Source organism: Pyxicephalus adspersus, chromosome 3 (assembly GCF_032062135.1).
Source record: "Pyxicephalus adspersus chromosome 3, UCB_Pads_2.0, whole genome shotgun sequence".
NCBI classification, from domain to species: domain Eukaryota; kingdom Metazoa; phylum Chordata; class Amphibia; order Anura; family Pyxicephalidae; genus Pyxicephalus; species Pyxicephalus adspersus.
In genome coordinates, this window is record NC_092860.1 from 1,252,568 (window position 1) to 1,275,739 (window position 23,172).

At 42.0% G+C, this 23,172-nt stretch overlaps 1 long non-coding RNA gene across 1 annotated transcript in view; it reads left to right on the top strand.

The window, feature by feature from the left end:
• Positions 1-3,787: 3,787 nt before the first annotated feature.
• The window catches only part of LOC140327633 (uncharacterized), a 20,749-nt gene continuing 1,364 nt past the window's right edge, over positions 3,788-23,172 (top strand). Inside the window, exons 1-2 of the long non-coding RNA XR_011920047.1 lie at positions 3,788-3,848; positions 11,046-11,229. This is a non-coding gene — a long non-coding RNA (uncharacterized lncRNA). The remainder of the gene's footprint in view (positions 3,849-11,045; positions 11,230-23,172) is intronic.

The window sequence follows — 23,172 nt, forward strand, 5'->3', positions numbered from 1 at the left end:
AGATCATGCCAGGCTTTGAATGAAAACCCACATGTCTATGGCCACATGTTCTCTGAAAGTCAATAGCCAGGGGGTGGTTAGAAACTGAGATGAGGAACTAGCCATGACTTGTTAAAAAGTCCAAATTTGCATATCAGTGTTTATTTAGATTTGTTACCTTTGAAACTGCTATAAAGAAAAGAATATGGAATTCCATGTTGTGTTTGTACAGTATTTGGGTAATGGAAGGCCTGTGGATCATTGAATGGCTTTACATCATGAAAGAATAAAAAGAGCTCAGTTTTGTTGGAGAAATTAACAACAGTAAATATGAGAACACAAAAAATAGTATGCCGATAAAAATGTGGAAGAGGGGGTGCTTCGGTCTACTAAAGAGGAGATTTCTGGAACCTAAACACACATTCCCACCTTTCTAGGACATCCAATCTCTTCCTAGACTCAGACATAAGGAAATCCTCCATTATGCACCATTTCCTGGATCTGTCTAATGTTCTCTCATGAAGTGTCCGGCAGCACTTAAGGATTTATGTCAGGGATTCCCAAATCCATGTCAATGTCTGGTACACAACAGCCGGGACCCTGCCTGACCTTTGTCAGCTGCCCTGGGAATCTTCATACATTTGACCCCTCTGTCTGTACCATAAGTATGTTCTCCTCCAGTAGTGTCTTCTCCTTGTCTATGTTTAGCTGATCCTGGTAGGGTTTTCTCAGAATGTAATCCCCTGGTCATGGAGTTGTGTTTATTTTTCCCCGGAGCAGCCCTTTGCTGTTGGGCTTTAAGTTCCAGGAGACAGATTATAGGTCGCGACCTCCACTCTCATTTATGACTTCCTCTATGTAGCTGACTTTTCCTCCTTTTCAATCATTCATTCCCTGACCCTTGCTGTGTCAGTAAATTATTAAAGTGAAAGGAGAATGGCCAAAGCAAGGCCTCATAGAGCCTGCCAAGAGGGAAATCCAGTGATGTCACTGGGCAACGACATGAAAATAATATTGTGGAAAATTATTAGGCGTGAGATTACAGAGTCTATCTTGTCTCCCGCAGACATTTTCACACGTTTTAATTTAATTCATTTCCTTTGTGTTTTACGATTTTTACATTTTAATTTCACTTTTTTTGTTTTTTTTTATGATTAAATGAAGTGGAAGTCTTCCGACTGTAGGGGTGCCTTCTGTTAATATAACATCTGACACCTCTTCATAGTCCTCCACCGATATCCAGTGTTCTCTGTACAGCACTGTGGTATATGTCAGAGCTATATAAATGTATAATAATAGTGTTTGACTGTGAGGGGACATTAGAGTGTCAGCTCCTCTGTACAGAGACTGATAGGACTGGCTCAGTGTCCTCTGTACAGCACTGTGGAATATGTCAGAGCTATATAAATGTATATTAATAGCGTGTGACTGTGGGGGACATTAGAGTGTCAGCTCCTCTGTACAGAGACTGATGGGACTGGCTCAGTGTCCTCTGTACAGCACTGCGGTATATGTCAGAGCTATATAAATGTATATTAATAGCGTGTGACTGTGGGGGACAATAGAGTGTCAGCTCCTCTGTACAGAGACTAAAAGGAATGGCTCAGTGTTTTCTGTACAGCGCTATAGTATAGGTCAGAGCCCTATCAATGTATAATACTACTGTGTAGGGGACATTAGAGTGTCAGCTCCTGTGGCACACACTTGTAACATTTGAATTAGGGGTTTCGGTGTCTCGGAGGCCTCTGAATATCTCTTGTACTGGTTAATATTTTGTGATTTGGCCATTCTGACATGAAGCCACACACAGCGCAGTCTGCGGTTTGTCTCTTCCAAGCTCGGACTCGGCAGAGATCACATTTTTCAGCAAACAAGCCGATTTTTTGGAATGTTTGAGTCTACAATGTGTTCTGTGATAAGATTGGGAGACAGCTGCACAGATACCTCCCGTTCTTCCCCTCTGACCCCGGACGGTAAAGCACAAATATCAGCGTCTGGGTCTTCGGATTCAGCTGGCAAATATTCGACCCAATAAATAATTTATCAGACCGTGGGCGGCATCTGAAATTAAAGTGCATTGCATTGTACATATGGTGCTGAGATATGCGCAGTGTATACAGGGGGCAGCTACCAGAACCCCCCATACACACCGCCACCACCACCGAACATTTAAAGTGCACCTGCAGCCACAATTTATTTGAATAAAGTGGAGAAGAGTTAGAACCCTCGTCAGGTTTTTGCTGTCTGTGTCACTGAAACAAAAAGTGATCAGGACAGGAAGTGAGGGAAAAGTTTGTTCTTGGGACAAATGTCTAAGAGGGGATTTCCTGCATCCTGTTGTATCTCCGGGACAGGAAGTGCAAAGAAATCTCCCCAACAAGAGACAGCAATCACCCATAGAGGGGTACATGGTCAGTATAGGGTACAAAGATGGGTACATAGTACATGGTGGGTATAGGGTACATAGAGGGGTACATGGTGGGTATAGGGTACATAGAGTAGTACATAGTACATGGTGGGTATAGGGTACATAGAGGGGTACATGGTGGGTAGAGGGTACATAGAGGGGTACATGGTGGGTATAGGGTACATAGAGGGGTAGATGGTGGGTATAGGGTAAATAGAGGGGTACATGGTTGGTATAGGGTACATGGCAGGGTACATGGTGGGTATGGGGTACATGGCAGGGTACATGGTGGGTATAGAGTCCATTGAGGGGTACATGGTGGGTATAGGGTACATAGAGCGGTACATGGTGGGTATAGGGTACATATAGGGGTACATGGTGGGTATAGGGTACATGGCGGGGTACATGGTGGGTTTAGGGTACATAGAGGGGTACATGGTGGGTATAGGGTACATATAGGGGTACATGGTGGGTATAGGGTACATAGAGGGGTACATAGTACATGGTGGGTAGGAAGTTGAGAACATCCCGAAATGGATCTGACATTAAAGTGCCCTCACCAGTTAGAGTCCAGTTGTAAGTTTAATAAGGTTTTACCTGAACTCTCACCCATGTTTGGGGGTCCCCGGATGAAGGGAGTGCTGAACCCCTGGAACGTGTTGGCTTTTATATACAACCATCCCCCTGATGTCACTTTCCAATAAATTGGACTTCAAAGCGTTGGCAATCTCAGAACCATTCCCGGGTCCACTTTACCTCATATCATAGTCTGTATCCGTCTGTCATTTGCACCCCCTAATAATGTACAGCGCTGCGCCATATGTTGGTGCTATATACATACAGTATAATATTAATAACTATATCTTCTGGTAACAATCAGCAGCCCTCCATGGTCGGTGACCCCCAAATCTGCAGATCTGCTGGAACACAAACCTGATAAGATTGTATTATTAGTGTGTGGCAGAAACGTTGTTATTAATTCTTTCCATACAGCAGATTTCATATAATCCCAAAATATAAAAATAAGAGAGCTGATAGCAAACAAACGCCGGGTGATAACGTCATATCATGCGAAGGGCACAACGGCGAAGCGATAGCGCCGCGTCCGTGTGCCGAAATCCTTTAATTCAATCTTTACGGATGGAACAAAAACAGCGCAGAGACTTTTGTGTACAATTGATCTTGTAACTAAATCTCTCGCATCAAACTCCAGCCAGTTTCTGCTTTGAAGGGTCTCTGGGGCTTCGGATATCAAATCTTTGCGGGGCCGTGCCAGCAGGGAACGGGGCCACAGAGCAGCGTCAACAAAGATTAACACGGATTCCTATCAAATATGTCACCAGTCCAGCCAGAGCTTAATTTAGACATGGCTGACGAGGATCCAGTTTAGAAATGATTAACTAGAGAGGGGCTGAGAGGTTCTGCACTGCTGGAGGAAAAACAACGGGACGTGCTGGAAAAGGTAAGAAAAATGCTGCAAGAGGGCCGGGGGGGCATCAGAAGCATCATTAAAGGCCACCTGATTTTACTTTAATCACAGATCCCAGTTGCATTAAATGTGTGCAAAAAAACCCTGCAGAGAACCCTCATTCCCTCTGTGGAAGCAGTGGTCTCCCTGCAGAAATCCAACACACACAGTAGGAGTTTGACACGCCCCCCACAGCTAGAACTCTCCAATCAGAAGGTGGTATGAGCTGCGCTGATTGCAGGGCTATAGGTCTGACTCAGCAGAGAGACCACTGCTTTTAACAGGCTGAAGCACTTTTGGTAACAAGGGATTATGGGAAGAGTGCAACGACAGCCACAACTTTCCACAACTTTATCCTTCAGCCAGAAATAGGAATGAATGTTCCATCAATGAGTAGTACTAGCGATACAAGCAGTGGGCCTGAGTGACCCTGAGAGGGTTATTGAGCTACACAATTACTATAAAGCGCCATCATCCACTGTGGCGTTGTACAAAGTGTAAAACAAACATAGGTGCATCATACAAATGTACTAGTGTTGGGGTGAAGCTGGATATTTCTACGTTATGTTATTTTTGCCTTTTGGCTGACTACGATGGAAATGTTTTTGTTTAGTTTTAGTAAGTTATGTATCTGAGCAGCGGTTGCAATGACAAACAATCTAATAGCTTTCTATAGAAATGAGTCTAGGTAAGTCCATTATCACAGATTTGTGGCCAAGGTTCTGTCTGGGCCCACAGACACATCAGATCCGCAGCCGTCATCAATCTGTCCCTCTCCAAATAATACAAATATTTGGAGGAGCGCGGCCTTGTCCTCTGCCGGGCCTTTGAAGGTCCACAAGGAACACGGACTGAGCGATGGCCTTTAATAATGGAAGAAATGATCTACGATTTCTTTCCCTATGGCCGGTAAATTCGGCCAGCTAATCTGATCAAGCCGCGGTGATTCATGTTTAGATTTTTATTACCTGACACAATTTGATTCGCTTGTGGGAAATGGGGAATGGTGCTTATGTAAATCACGCTGTCGGCCTCCAGTATAACGGAAGCCAATCGACTTGGAGAGAAAATTTGCTGGAATTTGTTCCTTCAACACCGTCTCTGTTTTCATGTTTGACGTCCTGCAGCCAAACACTTGCTCCTAGGTCAGGAAGATACCATCACAAACATGGCTGCAAATCCTCTTGGAAGCTTGTAGAAGGCCCGAGGCCTGGAGGAATGAGGTCTATTAACACTGCCGCTGCCAGGACGGCTGCACTAGGGATGTTTTACCAGGGTTTTCCCCGGGAAAGTATTTGTTTTGGCCCGGCTGTGCCTGGGAAGAGGAAAGGAACCATTTTGACAAGTTTGGCACCTTCCATGTTTCCAGGTCGGATTTCGGCATCTCCAACCTTCAGATACCTGACTCACCGGCCATTTCCTCCGAGCTATCAAAACCCCAATGTAAATCTGCCGGGAAAACTACTTTCAATGAATGAAGGTCGGAGGGTGGAGAGAAGCGGGGGGCTGAATTTATTTTGGACTCCATTCTACCTTTAATTTGGCACCACATCAACGCGGCCCTCACCGGACAGACTATAGAACATGAAGATCTTCTGATCTGGATCAACGGCCCAATGTATGGAGCCAGAAATGCAGGAACAGAAACATTATAAACTATATTACTGTATTTAAATATGAATAGACAATGCAATCTAGAGATCTGCAGACATTTCCAGTTTATTAGGGGTTATATTGTTGTTAAAGCTTTATAATCCGCACTTTATAGGGATTGGTTTGCCTTGCTGTGGATCTGTAAGGATTGTTTTATAATAATAAATATCTAATATACATATCCACATTAATAATTATTATTATATATTTATTATATGCAGGTCTAAAAAGATATTTTCTTCTTATAATTAAAGTTTTATCAACTCAAAACACTTTTATATTGCTGAGACCCCCCGGAGTTGAAGAAAAGCCACCCATGATCACCCCGGACATAGATATGCTCCAACCCAACGCACACATCTCCAATGGGACCCAGTGAGAACCCGATTAAGCTTCAGATAAGATGTGAACATAAAAATGTTTTCTCCGACAAGCAGGAGCCAATCAGAGAGAAGCCAAACTATAAATTATTCATGTAACCTCCGATAAACAGATTGCAGTAAATTGTGAAATGTTAGCGTTTGTTCACACAAATGGGTTTGCAGCATTTGAGAAAGCCGTTTTCTATTTGTTATCTGCTCAAAAACATTTTATAGCCACAAAGTCCTCTCATTATATTTGGAACAAATGAAAGGTATTGAGTAACTTTTTAGGAGACGTTGTGGTGTGGATTTATCTGAATTGTAAAACATTATGGTCTTGATTTATTAAAGCTCTCCAAGACTGGAGAAGATAGGCTTTCATTACTATTATTATTAGTAAACAGTATTTATATAGCACCAACATATTACGCAGCGCTGTACAATAAATAGGGTTGCAAATGACAGTCAGATACAATGACACAGGAGGAGGAGAGGACCCTGCCCCAAAGAGCTTACATGATCCAGCAAACCTTGAAGCAATCCAGGATTTCAAAAAATGGCAACAAATAGCATGAAATCCATTCCATGTTTGCTGGATCCATTGTGATGGTTTGATGAATGACCAAGTGGGTATGGCCGCTGTGCATTCCTATGGAGCTGTTTGCATGTCCTCCTGCTTCCCTTCACCATTAAACAGAATGGGGCTGTGTGTACAATTCTCAATCGTTCATCTGGAAACGGTCACAAAGGTGACAATCATCTGTCGTCTAAATGATGTTTGTATGGGGCCCGAAATTAAAAATGCTTTCAAGTGCTTGCCAAGAGTTTTGTAAGCAAATCTGCGTTTCTGCATCCAATACCCATTCACTTCTTCACTACAATGCAAGCAAACTGCGACGCTATAGAACCCCTCCTCCTATAGCAATTTTTTGCTGTTCTATTATTATTATTATTACACAGCATTTATAAAACGCCAACATATAACGCAGCACTGTACAAAGCCCATAGTCATGTGACTAGCTGTCCCTCAGAGGAGCTCACAATCTAATTTCCCTACCATAGTCATATGTCAATATTACAGTCTAAGGTCTATTTTTTAGGAGGAAGCCCAATAACCTAACTGCATGTTTTTGGAATGTCAGAGAAAACCGGAGTACCTGGAGGAAACCCACACAAACACAGGGAGAACCTGCAAACTCCATGCAGATAGTGTCCTGACTGAGATTCCAACCTGGGACCCAGCACTGCAAAGGCCGAAATGCTACCCACTGAGCCACCTTTCTATAAATTATTATTATTAAACAGGATTTATATAGCACCAACATATTACTTAGTGCTGTACATTATAAATGTCTGCAATCTCCACTCCTAACCATCTTCAAAGCACTACTGGGCACCCTGGAAGTTCCGATGGGTGCACCCAACATAATCACCAATGTGAACAAGCCATTACAAAGTGCAGAAATCCTCCTATAATAAAGAAAAATCCATTCCTGGCAAATCTTCTTCCCAATAATCCATCATTTACATGAACTAACTCTTAACTATTCTTCCTAATTATTCTCTTGTCTGTTTAGACAGTTTACTGGTATTTCTCTGTTATTTTTACTAATTTTTATCATTGTGTGATGAAAGAAATAACAGAACTGAATACAAATTCCTTGTCTATCTTTGTGAATCATCTCATTATATGCTATGTTATTATCAATGAGAAATCATCTGGGCTTTGTATGGCCGGTAACAATCATTTGTTTGGCATTGTTCAGACTTATAAAAATACATTCTTCTCTATCTATAAAAAAACATAAATGCCATTTTTCCACAACAAAAGAACTCCGCAGCCTCATCCGTTCCTTCAGATTGTTGTCTAGCAGCAACACAAAACACACGATAAGTTTTCTGCAATTCTGGGGGCTCTTTAAAGAGACGCCAGATGTTTCTGGGCCTGGCAGTGAAAGGGTTGAGGGGGATAAGCAGTTTGGTGATATCACCAATATAAAGGTTCCCACAATCAGGATATCTCCAGCAACATCAGCCCATGATTAATGGCTTTCTTCTCCATCTGAACACAATCTGGTTTCCTCTACGGGGGTCAGGAGGTCGCCCATCACAACTACTGGATTTCCTGATATCTTGTTCTGATGTTCTTCACTTTAGTTACAACCTGACCTGCAGTGATCGCCACTAAAATCCGAATGGAAACATCTGCTGAAAGAGCGAAGAGATTTCATGGGGGATTTATGGCTGTTAGCAGGCAATCATCTCATCAGAGCAAACATACAGCAACATCTAAGCTTCACCTACACCGAACATCTCAACTATTATTATTATTATTATTATTACAGCGCTGTACATTAAATAGGGGTTGCAAATGACAGACAGATACAGGCAGTGACACAGGAGGAGGAGAGGACCCTGCCCCGAAGAGCTTACAATCTATAAGGTGGGGAAGTATCACACAATAGGAGGGAGATATGGAATGGTAGGTGAGTAGTGACGGTTTAATAGACAGAAGAAGACAAGCTTAAAAAAAATGGGTTTTGAGGGCTCTTATTAATGAGCAGTAAGTAGGATCAAGCCGAATAGGACGAGGAGGCCATTCCAGAGAGTCGGGGCAGCTCTAGAAAAGTAAATAAAACATGCATTAAATAATTTCCTTCATTTCCTTAGGTGAAAATAAAATGCGTTGTGTTGTCTGTGGTCATTTGTGCTAATGAAAGTGATAAAATAATTTGCATTCAGGATAAAATGATTTTAGTTCTTCATAATGTTCTCCAGGTCCTCATTCCTCTCACCTACCAATGTTTCATTAGACCAGGAACCAAGGGCCTAGAAGGTGACACCAAGTGAAAATGGCCAACAAAATCTTTGTCTTTTTGGGTCCACTATCCGGGCTTTGCAGCGCTAGGTGTTAGGTTGGACTCTCAGCTAGGACACTATCTGCATGGAGTTTGCAGGTTCCCCCCGTGTTACATAGTAAGTCAGGTTGAAAAAAACAAGAAAAAAAGTCCATCAACTTCAACCACTAGGAAAATAAAAAACATATCCCAGATATAAAACCCTAAAAGACATAGTTGGTCCAGAGGAAGGCAAAAACCCCCCAGGTACAATTTGCTTCAACAGGGGAAAAATTCCTTCCTCAGCAGTCTCTGTTATCTTTACTTTAAAGCTTTAATCCCCAGTTATATTCTGTTTTTGGGTTCTCCGGTTTCTTCCCATTTAAGTTTATGGGCCCTAAATTGACTGTGGTATTGACCTTTGACTATGGTAGAACATTAGATTGTGAGCTCCTATGAGGAACAGCTAATCACATGACTATGGACTTTGTACAGCGCTGCGTAATATGTTAGCACTATATAAATACTGCGTAATAATAATATCCTGGACAGACCTGAGCTCCATTTCAGCTGCTACTGAAGAGAAATCATACTTGTAGCCGGTTTTCACATATTGTACATATAGTAATCTAATAAAACCTTACAACTCATCATATTTTTTCATACAATGCACATATCAGCCCTTCATCCTTTCCCCAGATGCTGAGAAGTGTGCGTTGGTAAGTTATCTCTGCTGGACTATTTGAAGAGAGAAAAGGACAACCAACCCCCAAATATAACAAAGTACAAAAATACCATGAGGACCATAGCCAGGTCTGGATCCAAACGAGAGGATGGGGGTCTAAGGTTGTTAGTAAAAGACCAAAATACCATACATAGCGAAGAGTTCTGAAAATGTAATCTATATATTCCAAGGTGACTGACAATATAGCAATGCCACTAGATTGTAAGCTCTTCAGGGCAGAGTCCTCTCCTCCTGTATCACTGTCTGTATTAGTCTGTTATTGCAATCCCTATTTAATGTACAGCGCTGCGTAATATGTTGGCGCTATATAAATCCTGTTTATTATTAATAATAATAATAATAATAATAATATTAATAATGCCACATACCAGTTATCTAAACACAAACATAGAAGAAAGAAAACATAAAGGGATATTTAAGGCATTACCATCGAACCAACATTCCAGCCTTTACAATAAAGTTTTTTATAACAATTTATTTATAACAACAATATTGACACAAACATTAAAAATCTCAATTATTGCTCAACGCGTTTCATAGACTAAGTCTGCTTCATCAGGAACCCAATTGAGATCTGTAGTTATATGTAGTTTTTTATAAAAATAAAGTGAACGTATAGTTAAGACCGGGAGGGGTTAGGTTTCTCAGCTGTTTTCCCATACCTAGACCGATCACACAAATTTGTATTTTATAAAAAAGCTTATCGTTCTTTTTCTCTAAATCATTTTTTTTGAAAAGGTAAACCCCTCCCCTTTTGTATACTGCCATGGCGGTAATGACTGAATGGGAGCGCAGAACCTACTGAGATATCCAAGTCACATATCCCAGGAGGCTTCAGGCTGAGACTTTTACAACAGGCTACGTCACCCCATTTTACACCTGCGCAATGTGAGATTGGGGGAAGACGGAAGGGGACGGTGGCGCCCATTTTTCTGACAGTTCCACTTTAATATTTATATAAATTGTAATTCCTAAAAAACATTGCATGACCGTTGATTTGTCCCTTGGAATTCGGGTTTCCAGATTTATTGACATTGGAAGCAAACATGAAATGTTCCAGAATAAGAACCAACGATCACTACCGGACTGTAGACGTTTTTCTATTTAATATTTATTTTTATAGAATAGAAAGTTCATGACCACGGTGCTAATAATAAAATGATGCCAATAGTTTTCCGATGTTCATCAGACGATAGGCAGTGCGCCGTTCCTGGATGATGTCGGTGCAGCCTGCATAGACTGGAATCTTTTCTTGTTAAATCCACAAGAATTCTCTGTACAATGTCACACATTCCCGCATGGCCGCCACTACACGGTAGCATAAACTTCCAAGACAAGATGTTTATTGGCCCCAAACAGGAACCTTTCCAGGGAAGGTGAACCTAAAGCTGCAGAGAGTTGCAGGACAGAAGTTTCGGCTTGGGTTAATGGTCCTCTGATGGAAAGTCAATCCCAGGGAGGGGGGGAACGTAATGTTAGGCTGAGGCCATCAACAAATAATATACAGGGACAGCAATCATTGCAGATCATCATGGATTATATTTAATCTTTTAAATACAAAATGATTGTGTTTGATTTAATTTCTCTTGTATAGGTGGAGGAGGGTAAATACTGCGAGCTAATCAGGATCTGGTACTTGGTGCTGGCAATGAAGAAAGATTATTATTATATATTATCACCTTATTATACTGCTGCTGCTCCTTCATCGTCCAATCACAGGTAGGGAGCAGATTGGTGACCAGGAATCCCGGCATGGTAAATGTCAAATCCCTTGGCAGGTAAATAACCCCATTTATATGTCATCCCTTTATTTAGCTGCAATATCTATTCTCATTCCTTTATATTAGAGTCTTATTATTAATGAAGTCGTATTATTATTCATTTATTATTAAAGTCTGATGACCACTGATAGAGATTCTCTTACCTATAGCAGTCAATATTATCTATCTATATATATATATACGTATATATCAATATATTTATAGGTGTGCTCTGTACTTGGGTGGCACAAGGACTCAAAATTTGGATTATTATATGTAAACCTTAAATCTGCTTTTCAGCATTACTGTGCACAGGATTTTTGAACTTTTAAAAAGTTATTTCAAAATCTATTTTGTCAAATCTTTATTCTCTATTTAGTTTCTATTTTTTCTAGTCTTTTCAAAATCTATTTTTTATTTTTGCACAATTAGTGACCGTGGAAAAATTGGAAACCAGTTACCCCGTTCCAGCAAAGTGAGCTTTAAATAGAAATTTATAATAAATACAGTGCGGTGATCATTGGACTGATCTCTTATATAAACCCAGCAAAGTGCCAATGAGATTGGCAATAATGAAGAAATCTGTTATCTCTACAAATGGCCCCTCTTGGGGTTTGCATACATTGTAATGAGATATTGCCGGCACTGACTCATAGCCGTCCAGTATTATATATCGGTAATATTATTCATCGTTTTATTTGGAATGATTCCACTCGATAGCAGCGAATGTCCCTCATTGTCTCCGCTCATATCATGATATCTGTCACAGATTTCCTGTATTTGGCCTTCAATGTTCGGATTCTGTTGGGAATTAAATTTCTCACTCATATAACGGAGTCCGGGTTCCCTTCTTCATGGCGCTGACTATGTGCTCCGTACACATGTGCAAATGTTCTGTTTGGGGGCCCCAATATACAATAATGAGAATCAGCGAGATGTCAGAATGGGACACATCAGCCTTGTAATGAATGCAGAACTATAGTGCAGGGGCTCCATATAAACTCAATGCGTCTATGCAGCGTCTGACCGCCATGATTGTGGCGTTCAGTTATTATTCCTTACAAACTGGGTCAACCAATCACTAATATACAACATTTGGGTGGGCTGGTCCTTTATGATTGTGTATTGAGTACCATTGAGCTGCACATGCAGGGAGCAGAGCTATGGGAGGGACCAAGAAGCCCCACCCACTACAGGCTGCCAGTAGTGAACTACAGGAGGGGGCGGAGACAAGACCAGACACCCTGCACAATGAGAGAGAGAAGAAGCGACAGGTCTGGGGGAAAATAGAGATAAAATTTCATGCTGGATTATTGCACAGATCTGGAAGAAATACATGGAAATACCGAATCCAAATTTCTCCTGTGTTTATACAATTTAAAGTTACAGGGTGCATTAGGCTTTAGATGGGGGGGGGTTACAAAAGCTCATTTTAATTACCCTGAAATGAACCAAGTGCAGGGAACACTAAATAAAATAAACTGAACTGCCCTAAAACACAATATTAATATAAAAGTGCAAATTTTCCCTAAGGAACTGAAAGAGCAAAACTGATAGTAAGAGCGGTAATATTGTGGTGAAATCAATCACTTTGGTGGGTGACATTGGCATATCTGGCCATGTTTACTGGATATATAGGAGGACATTGTCTGCATGGAGTTTGTATATTCTTCTCGTTTTTGCATGGCTTTCTTCCCACATCCCAAAACATACTGGTAGTTAATACGCTTCCCCAAAAACTAGCTTTGGACTATAAGAAGGGAGTTAAATTGTAAGCTACTGTGATGGACAGTTATTGATATGACTATGAACTCTGTACAGCACTGCATTATATGTTGGTGCTATATAACTACAAGATAATAATAATTTATGGTTTATTGTAATAATTCAGCTGCAGAGGTGGCTGTTGCAGAGGTCGTCATTGTTTGTATGACATTCCGTAACAAAACATTTTTACCCCCCATAATGCGTCATGCTGGAGTTTGCACATGTCCAATCTGAAGGACGCATGTCCCAGTCCCTGTCCTCGCCATGCGTTGGAGCTGACACTGCGCCGTACATCTTGACACTCTGCCACTTCAGTAGCCCAGCGAGGTGAAGCGCTTGCTTTGCTTGTCATGCGATTTTAATGGATGTCAGGCATAAAATTGCGCAGACCTGCTCGCATTCAAGGTGTTTAAATCTGGCGTACACAACGCATTTGATGGCACTTGCCAAATTAGCTTTTAAATTTCATTTTACAAATATAGGAGAGCTAATCCCCATCCACTTAATGGAAGCAGCTTGGAAAGAAAAGAATCGATTGTTTAAAATCTGCCATCCGCCGCTCTCTCGTTCCATTTTAGCGGAGATGATGGATGACGGATGCGTTTTCATGGTAATCTGGAAGTGAAAACAGTGACCCGATGGAGGAATAATGCGTAAACATGGCTGGGGTTCTGCGAGTGGCTGCACCACCTATTAGTGACCACCCTGCGAGAGGCTGCCATCCGAATCTCATTTCTGGGGGATTCTGATAGAAAATTGCTGCATTGTGCACAATGCGAATCATCTGCTGGAATAATGCAAATTAACCACCAAATACAGAATCTGACTTTAGATTTTTGTGCAGAGTGAATCATGAACAGTTATCATGTTCTTCCCTTCCTACTTTTTCTGCTGATATACTCCTCGGGGGTGTAACTCCCACCCATGTGACCCCAGCAGTCCCTGTGCAGCCCCTTTAAGAGAGCTAACAAAGGCCGTATAGCCGCCCTGTAATATTAATGCCACCATCGCTGCCCTTCTACAAGGCCACAAATCTTCTCCTGGCCAGCCCGACATCTCCCGAGACATCAGACAATAGTTTATAAATTCATAGCCATGAAGGCCACATTGACCAATGGAATGATATGGTTGCAGCAATGCAGGAGCCCAGAGCAAGGGCTGGTTATACAGAAGGATGCTAGTTAGGGTGACAACCCAGGAGACCGGAACAGATTGTTGTCAGCCTAACAGGAAATGCCTAAAATAGGAACCTTCGTGGCAGGAGTTATTTTATTGACAGTCGTGTACAATTTTACACCCTAAATAACATTTCTCTGATCTTTGACTTTGGACATTTTCTTTTTTTTCATTGTTTTAGCCTAACCTAAAATAAGTCTGTGTTTATAACTATGTAATATATAAGAATAGAACTTTAGAATTTGTATAAAAATAATATACAAACAATAGTTATAGGGTCAAAAAGAAAAATGTCTCTGATCTCTGTACTAAATGGCAAATCCGGCCCTTGTGATTGGCTTTAACTTTAATAATATCAGCAGAATACAATTGTTTCCCATCTTCTCCTGATCGCCATTCCCCTTCTTTGTATATGTGCAGATCTGGGTATTATTGTAACATTTATTGTTATTTAATAGCCTGCGATATTAGCTGGCCAATCCGAAAAGGTTTCGATCCCCAGCCAATCCCATCCTCACTCTAAGGGGCTCCGGTGAAGAATAAAATCAATGCTCTGGTATGAGTCTACCGCCACCTGCTGGCACAGAGGACCTATTCCATCCATGACAATAACCTTCAGCCTTCACTAGCCATACAGGTTCCTTCTTCTGTTCACCTTGGAGATTTCCTTACATGCTCATGAATGAAACCTGCTGCTTTACGATATAATTTGGAAATCAGATGAATGATGTCATGCATAACAAATCCACGCAAATTAAACCTTGGCGGTGATGGCTATCAGAGGCTTCTACGCGGCGGTGTTGAGTTTCACGTCCAAGGTAGATTGGAAGCTCCAGGTTCCAGGAGATCTTTTCATCTGAAATTACAAGCTTCTATTTCTTTATACAGTGGAACAAAATCTCTCGTAACATTTACCTAATTCTTCAGTCCCAGCCAAATTGTAACCGTCGTACGAGGACTGGCAGCGTCTAAATGTCACCCATCCGCCGTACACATCATAAATAACGGGCCTGCACTTTCTCAGGAGCTGCTCCTTGGATCGTCCATCGCTCCGCCATTCTTCATCCCACCATTGAAATATTTTACAAGGGACGAGATGCGAGACGAGGCTGCGCAAATGTTTACGAGTCGGTGAGCCCAACCTGTCTTCGGGAAAACGGTTTATGGGACGCAGAATGAATCACCCTGATTTATAGGTGTTGGGGTCGGACTTACCAAACATTTTGTGAGTACGAGAAATCAATCATGGTCTTCCTATATAAACTTCTCTACACCGGGGTTCCTCCAGGGGGCACTGGGGGTTCCTTGGGCAATTTGCACCTCTCAGGTTATTTTGGTGACACCAATGATCTTTTTGGCTATCTGTAAGGGTGACATTCTTCCCAATTATCAGCAATGTAGGAGGAATTCTTCCCACTGACCAGCTGTGGGTGTAGTAATTATAGAAGGGGGTCCATGAAGACCAGGGGTGAGTTCCTCTTGCTGAGCTACAATATTGGTGGTCGGAGCAAAATGGATCATTGATCAGCATTGGTATCAATTAGGAAAGGAGCAGGAATTTCCAATCAATGTTTGATCGATATATTAGGAGAAAATCACACAGTAAATGTCCAAATCAAGGGCAGATCAATCCCATATCTCCATCCTATTCCCGGCTTCCATTGCAAGTGCTGGGACTGGATGAGTTCCTGTGATGGAATTAGATCATCCAGCCAAGCCAATCAACATGGCCAATCCATTGGGATATGGAAGGTAAGAAGGGTAAAGATGGCGGTGCCTGTTATGAACAAGGGACAGGTGAGTATCCCCAGGATTCAGTTCTTTAAAGGTGGCTACACATTGGTCGATAGGTGCAGGTGCAACTGTTCTCCAGAACCCCCAGAACCTTGATTAATCCTACAGAACCCTCGGGATCTCAATATCTCTTACAGAACCCTCAGGACCTCAATATCTGTTACAGAGCCCTAATGACCTCGATACCTACTACAGAACCCTCAGAACCTCGATATCTCCAACAGAACCCTAATGGCGTCAATACCTTTACAGAACCCTCAGAACCTTGAAATCTTCTACAGAACCCTTAGGACCTCGATACCTTCTACAAAATGCTCAGAACCTCCATATCTCCTACAGAACCCCCAGGACCTTCATATCTCCTACAGAACCCCCATAAATTTGATATCTCCTACAGAACCATCAGAACCTTGGTATTTCCTACAAAAGCCTCAGAACCTCCATATCTCCTACAGGACCTGCAGAACCTTGATATCTCCTATAGAACCTCTATATCTGCTACAGAACCCTCAGAACCTTAATATTTCCTAGAGAACCCTCAGAACCTCGATATCTCCTACAGTACCCTCAGAACCTCAATATGTTCTACAGAACCCTTAGAACCTCGATATCTCCTACAGAATCTCGATATCTCCTACAGAATCTCGATATCTCCTACAGAACCCTCAGAACCTCAATTTCTCCTACAGAACCCTCAGAACCTCGATATATCCTACAGAACCCTCAGAACCTCGATATCTCCTACAGAACCTGCAGAACCTTGATATCTCCTACAGAACCTCGATATCTCATACAGAACCCTCAGAACCTCAATTTCTCCTACAGAACCATCAGAACCTTGATATCTCCTACAGACCCCTCCTTAATGTAAGAAAGACATAGAGAAGAAGCGGGGTTCTTTGGTTCTGACCAAAGGTGACAAAGCTGCTCCTCCATGGATGCAGTACAGTAAGTGTGTGTTGTGCCCATAGGGCAGGAGATGGTTACTGGCTGGATGAACACATAAATAAAAGATAAATCACATAAAAAAACAAAATGAATGCAGCTGCCACAATTAGGGGCCGGTGAGATGCAGTAAATGAAGTTTTGACACACGTTATGCTTTTCTATCCCATGATTGAGGAATGTGCATGCACCATATAAAAATTAAAATATGGAACAGCAAATCTGAAGATGTGGACTCTACATGAAAAATATTAATGCCAATGATCAAAATGAATTCCAATTATAAACCCTTTCTAAGCTTTGTTCGGTTTCCTGTATTAGTTTTCCCAGCGAAATCCCCTTCTGGAAGTGATCGCATTTCTCCATTGTGGCCAAGCACAGAGAAAATCATGCGGGAAATTTGGAGCCCATTGGGCCCTTGTCTGGGGTTTCCATCTCATTTTAGAGGTGCGCGGATCCCTTTGAAGTCTCTGCTGGGTCCCTCCTGGCTGCTGTACACAGGCCGGCCGATAACGCTATTATGTCATGGGATCATTAGTAAATTGTCATCGGCCATGATTTATTTGCTCAGGGAGGCCCAGGCGATAAAAATAAAAGCAAACGAGGAAACCAAAGTTTGGTTATCTATCAGGGCCGGGCAGATCAAAGGGGAACATTATTTCATAATTCAGAACTTCTGCACTTTGGTCTTGTTTTTACAGATGTGCCGTGCGATTTCATCGCGATAAGGGACCATCAAAGTGACTTTTGTCTTAGGATGATGTGTCATTATTAAAGTGCACCTGTCACTTCCATACACACACATGGAACCAATAATCAGAGGAACAAGAGAATAGCCATTACTATCAATTTCATGTTAGGAGGACATTTATTACAGAATATCCTGCACATTGGTGATCCCTGTCTCTGCAACATCGGCCATAGAATAATAAATGTGCCATTCCCAAGGACTTACATATATTCATTGTTTTTAACTATTTGTAGATCTTAGGCAATGAAAGTACATAGGACGTCTGTAATATTGCCTGTTGTTGTTGCTGCAACCTCCTTACATCTGCCGGCAATCACAGCTCCCAAAATGACAGCCGGATATTGCCACATCAACACAGGGGCTGTAAAAAAAAATGGACCATCTGTAAAATTGCCAACCAATGTTTTGTGGCCTTTTTTTTGGGGAACCCTTGAAATAACTTTCAGGGTCTCAGAGAACCCTTTCTAGAATTATTATATCCACAGATCACGGTATCTTAGTGTGGTGGCCAGTGTGAAGAATTCCTCTTACATTGCATGCCAGTGGGAAGAATGTCACCCTTACAGATAGCCAAAAAGATCATTGGGGTCACTTATAGTGGCCTGAGAGGTGCAAACTGCTCATTGCAACCTCTGGAGGAACTCCGCTTGAGAATTGCTGTTGCTAACAGACAGAGAAATACAATGTAACAATGTAACTTTTGTATCCATGCTGCTCCCTTGTTTTTCAGATCACAGGGAGGACTTTCAACAAACTCATTGTTTTTATGAAACTCTTCTTATGTAACAGGGAATCCTCCAGGTCAATGTGTTTCAATAATGGGAAATGTATTCCCACCAGGGAATGTTGAATTAATTGAATTGTTTTATACATAAAGCCCTTTATTACCCTTTATTTACCTTGCTCACCCCTAACTTACTTTTCTTCTTTTTTAAAGATTTTGTTTATTTTTTTTCCAGGTATTCTTTAAAAAAAAAAAAATAGGAATTGTGTAAATAAACGTTCCCCTTTCACAATTTGTACATTTTTCATGCAATTAGTGAAATCCACCGTGAATTTTGTGTAAATTTGGGTAAATCTTGGATGTAAACATTTATATTTGCAGCCGTGAAACATTATAGACGTTTTCCAAAACTAACATTGATCAAAGAAAACAAAAAGTCATCCTTCTGCAAAAAAATCAGATGAAGACTTTGGCCCTGGTTTATTAAAGCTCTCCAAGATTTAGAAGATAGACTATCATGGGAGAACCTGGGTGATCCAGCAAACCTGAAATAGATCTGGTCCAGGAGTAAAAACATTTGCCAACTATTAGCAAATCATTTTTAAGAAATCCATTCCAGGTATTCTGGATCACCCAGGTTCTCCCATGATAGTCTATCTATTTTGGTCTTGGAGAGATTTTATAAATCAGGTTCATTGTCTGGGGGTTCCAAGGTGGCTGCTTGGAAGATGAAGTTCTGAGATCTGGGTGAGATGTGATAAATATCTTAAAATGTTGCACTGACATATAATTGAATATACAAATCTGATGACAGGTTCACTTTATATTATAATTCTATGACATGGTCCAGGTAAGCATACCTGAGCTCTCCATTCACTCCAGGCAATGGGGGGTTAATAAGGTGCATTAACCCCTGACTTTGGAAACGTTCCCAAATTTTTCAGGGACACCATGGATGTCACCGTCGAGCAGCCGAGTCTCATGTGAAAATATTTCGGAAAGGAATTTAAACCGTTGATATCATTAAGGAATGCTTTTCTTGGCCAGTGCCGAGGTCCAAACAGGCGGAGTACCAAGCTGGCAAAATGTACAGAGGGGCCACGCCTGCCCGCTGTCACAGGGCCCTCTAGGAAGCCATCACATCTGATAAGAGGATAGGGGCGTCTGTCTGTGCCCCCTGGGCCATGAGGTGCAAGGTGTGACATGTGAGTGAATGAAATACACCAGGGGAAGATAAAACCACATAATGCCAGGCTGCTAATGGGGACCTGAAAATGCCAACTGCCTGGATGTCTCTGACTTCATTGCCAGAACAGCCCCCATATTCCTCCAATCACAGAGAAGGATCATTATGGGGGCAGATAGAGCGGATGTATCTGTGATCATCAGGTGGGGGCCCAACATTACCTGCTGCCCCCACCATATGCCAGCTTGGTGCTGTAGAAATAGCAGAATATTAAACTCTGTTCTATAGAATTCTCACAAAGATGGCAGAATATATTGGTATTCATGGGCAGAAATATATATTTAGGACCAATAGTACAGCGCTGCATAATATGTTGGCACTATATAAATCCTGTTTCATAATAATAATAATAATATTAGTCAGACTAAGGTCAGAGAACAAAAAATCATGAGGAGCTGGGCACTGCCATGGGGGTCATGTACCAATGCAGTATGGAGAAGCAGGCATTGATATGGGTGACATACACCAGAGCAGCTGGGCACTTGGTCATGGTAAACATGCAATATTGCAGCATTGGGAGCCATTGCTATGAGAGACGTGCCAATGCACCATGAATATTTGGGCACTGTCATGGGGGACAATTACCAGTACAACATGGGGAGTGTTATGGATGACATGTGCCAATGCACAACATTAAACTGGGCACTGCCATGGAGGGCATGTAATAATGCTCCATGGGCACTGGCTCAGGGTAAAAGTAATACTGTAGCATTGGGAGCCAAGCACTACTATGGAGAATATGCCTCAGGGCACCAGGAAGAACTGGGCACTGCCATAGGGAACACGTATTACTACAACATGGAGAGCCAGGCATTGCCATGAGGAATATGTAATATTGTAGCACTGGGCATCAGGCATTGCTATGAGGGACATGTAGAACTGGGCACTGCCATGGGGACAAGTACCAGTGCAGTATGGGGAGTCATATATTGCAATGCAGAACATGTACCAATGCAGCATGGGCACCCAGACACTGGGAATATGTGCCAAGGCAACCAGGGATCCAGCTGATGCCACAGGGAATATGCACCAGGAATATAAGAGCACCAGTAGTTACCGTGATTCTTGTTTCTTGTTACCCCCAATGTGATTAGGACTCCGGTGCCTAATACCTAAAATAATTGTTATGGTATGGCAGATCCTTATTGCACTGGAGTGCAATAAGGGGCCCCTGGGAGATGGGGACCCTGGAAGATTCATGAACATGAAAGGATCAATACACCAATCCATAGGGATGACCGATCAATTAATCTATCCATTAATTTCATATTCATCTGTATATTTGTTAGTCAGTTGACAACCGACACGTTTCAGGACTGCAATACAAATTCCTCTTCCTCAGGGCTGATATAAACCAGCAGGAGGAATCTGATTGGGTTATAAATTTGGATTCTTGCAGTTACAGTTCTCAGACTTTGGGTTCATTTTACAGAACTCGTCAGACAAAAGGTGAAATAATCCCCCAGAAATGGGAGCCCGGGGTCAGCTGCCTGCTAAGTGATGGATTTAAAATGAACTTTTTTGAGAAAGTTGCAGAGAAAAATCGCAGCGCACGTCATTGTTTTTGCTAAAGGGTCACGAAACGTACTGATAATAACAGTCTGCAAATATTTAACAACTTGGCTTCTTTCTAAGCAAACATTCTGCCGAACGTCAAAAACCCCAGAATTCCAGGACGAGAGGAGCGCTTTACATATTTAATCTGCCTAAAACTTCCCCTTTCCTGGGGTTTCTTAAAGAATTTATGTAAAGCGATAAGAAGATTCAATATCAACATCGTAACGTTCATTTCCTGAAATGTATCAAACATTCCCCACCGATCTATATATAGAAGGTATTGGTTTCTATTGGCCAGTTCCTCGGCACTTTACATGAACTGTTCACATCAATCACAGAATCTCAGATTGTTGGTAAATAATGAATCTTGTACTCCTGACAGTTTTATGACCTCTCTGGATCTGCACAGACGTTTTCTCTCCATGATCACGTCCAATCGGCGGTGCCAATAAATACCAGCTGCTGTTACCAGGCATCGATACATAAACAACATTCACACTAACATTCATACCAGCCAGAACATTCATTTAAAGCCTCAGCAATTCCACGCTTGCCCGAGAACTGACTCTGATAACGTCAGTGTGACCCAAACAAATTCCTCGCTCTGATCCTCACCCCCTGCGTTGCCCAAACTGCCACTGAAAGTCTCTGATCTGCAGAGTTTAATAGGGGCCCCAGCAGTAGTGTGTACTGCATTGTCTTCACTGCCCCGCCCTGGTGGTACTTTCTAGTATGGGGTATCATGTGACTCAATCCCTTCCCTCTCTTTACTGCCCCGCCCATGTGGTACTTTGCAGTGCATGGTGATTGGCTGTCCAGGCTCCTAGTGCTGTCACATGGTTATTGGTAGTGCAGGCTGACATTACCTGGTGCAATGACATATATTATAATTTGAAGTCATTTATCTAGCTAGAGTAAAAATCTCGAATGAAAATGATTTTTAAGAAATGATTCACCTAGTGAAGAAGAGGACGCAGCCCGGGACTCGCATCCATCACTTCTGACACAAAGTTATTATAAAACACTTCGCTTTTCGCTGCCTCTCGATGATTGAGCGATCTGACAAACTTCTCCGTCCATTTATTTTGATTCCAGACGAGCACTTAGCGACAAGAACGGCCCGAATTCTGCCAGGACCGTCCCAGGGCCCAACTCTCCTCTTGTAATGATAACACCTAAATCCCCGGATTGTTGATACAAAGCAGAAAAGGTTACGGAGCGACGAGGGCGAGCGATTTGGCTGATTCCATCAAATCAAACTGGCGGAGGAGAAGGAACACGTTTGAGATGTTTACTCTGGCACTTCGGCTTCTACCTGACATGAAATACATTCGGCTTTGTTCTTCCACGGCTGATGTTATCATTTCATATCCCAAATTAAATCTGCGCGTCAGAGGCGACGGCCGAGACATGGAAAGGTCGCCGGCTTGAACCTGATTGGGATTGCTCCCACCGACTCCCTTAAAGGAGATCTAACCCCCAATGTGATGACATTCCATATATTTTATATTTTATTTAGTGCCAAATTCCTATTAAAATGCATTTATTTTATTGGGAATTAAATGCCCATTCTTTACCCTCCCATTGATGAATCAGTGATTGGTCACATGATCGGTGCCAAGGCATAGGTCACATGACATTCAGGCTGCTTTTAGCCATAGATCATGTGACCAATGACCCTGCATTCCTTATATATTATAATATGCACATTGATTTATCACAGACACCAATACAGGAGATGAATAATACATTTTGTATTTCTATGACAGAACATTTTCATTGCAGAGATGAGATGTTCCCATAATAAAAATACTGAAAGTGGAGGAATTCTCCGGAGATGTTTTACGAAGTGACCCCGCGGCCCAGCTGCCTCTCATTAATGTGCCCGGGGGTGAATCAATACACACGGGGGGAATATCGGCATTTTCTCTAAACAGTATAAACCGAGGTATTTCTGTGCCGCTCCGGTGGAAATCTCCGTCCATATCTAAGAATACCCCA